The 1034-nt window shown below is 44.5% G+C and overlaps 1 non-coding gene across 1 annotated transcript; it reads left to right on the top strand.

The window, feature by feature from the left end:
• Window positions 1-617: 617 nt before the first annotated feature.
• LOC112780430 (small nucleolar RNA R71) lies at window positions 618-721 on the top strand. Its single transcript, XR_003191268.1, has one exon. It is a non-coding gene; the product is annotated as a small nucleolar RNA R71 (small nucleolar RNA).
• The last annotated feature ends 313 nt before the right edge of the window (window positions 722-1034 follow it).

The raw sequence follows: 1034 nt of genomic DNA, 5'->3' as shown, positions 1-1034 counted from the left end.
CTCTGCATATTCCTTCAATGAAGGTTTCGATCTTAGAGAGCTTGTCATCAATTGATGGGTGATTCGGAGCAGATGTGCTATTTTGATTTTGATAATTATCTGAAGAAGTGTTATTGTGGGGGTGTTGAGACGTCCTCTGTGTGACTTGCTTTTGATCTTGCTCACTTCCCCACCCAAAGTTTGGGTGGTTTCTCCATCCAGGGTTGTAAGTCTTGGAGTATGGATCATAGTTTTTCCTTGGTGAATTCCCAATGTAGTTGGCTTGCTCCTGACTCCCCTCTGCTTCTTCATTCACTCCTTCTTGGATTGTTGATGAAGATGAGATTGCTGCTACTTGGTTCCTCTCCATCTTCTTGGTGAGGTCAGCCAACTGCTGGGTAATGAGCTTGTTTTGGGCCAACAGAGCATCTACATTGTTTAGCTCCATCACTCCTCTTGTGTTCCCTCTTTCGGAAGCATAGAAGTAGTCATTTTCTGCTACTGTTTCAATAACATCTATGGCTTCCTCAATGGTCTTCTTCTTGTTCAAGGATCCTCCAGATGAATGGTCTACGGCCTTCTTTGACTCATAAGAGAGCCCTTCATAGAAAATGTGTAGCTGGACCCATTCGTTGAACATGTCAGGTGGACACCTCCTTGTTAAGTCCTTGAACCTCTCCCATGCTTCATACAGAGTCTCACCATCTTGTTGCCTGAAAGTTTGAACCTCAGCTCTCAGCCTATTGATTCGTTAAGGAGGGTAGAATCTTGCTGAGAATTTGTTCACCACATCCTCCCAAGTTGTCAAGCTTTCCCTTGGGAAGGATTCCAGCCACTTGGTTGCCTTGTCCCTGAGTGAGAAGGGAAATAAGAGCAGTCTATAGGCGTCAGGATGAACACCATTAGATTTCACTGTGTCACATACTCTCAGGAAGGTGGTCAAATGTTGATTGGGGTCTTCTTGAACACCTCCTCCAAATGAACAGTTGTTCTGAACAAGGGTGATGAGCTGTGGTTTAAGTTCAAAGTTGTTGGCATGGATTGTTGGCTTTTGG

This window comes from Arachis hypogaea, chromosome 19, assembly GCF_003086295.3.
Source record: "Arachis hypogaea cultivar Tifrunner chromosome 19, arahy.Tifrunner.gnm2.J5K5, whole genome shotgun sequence".
Lineage (NCBI taxonomy): Eukaryota > Viridiplantae > Streptophyta > Magnoliopsida > Fabales > Fabaceae > Arachis > Arachis hypogaea.
This window is presented reverse-complemented; position numbering and strand designations above follow the sequence as displayed.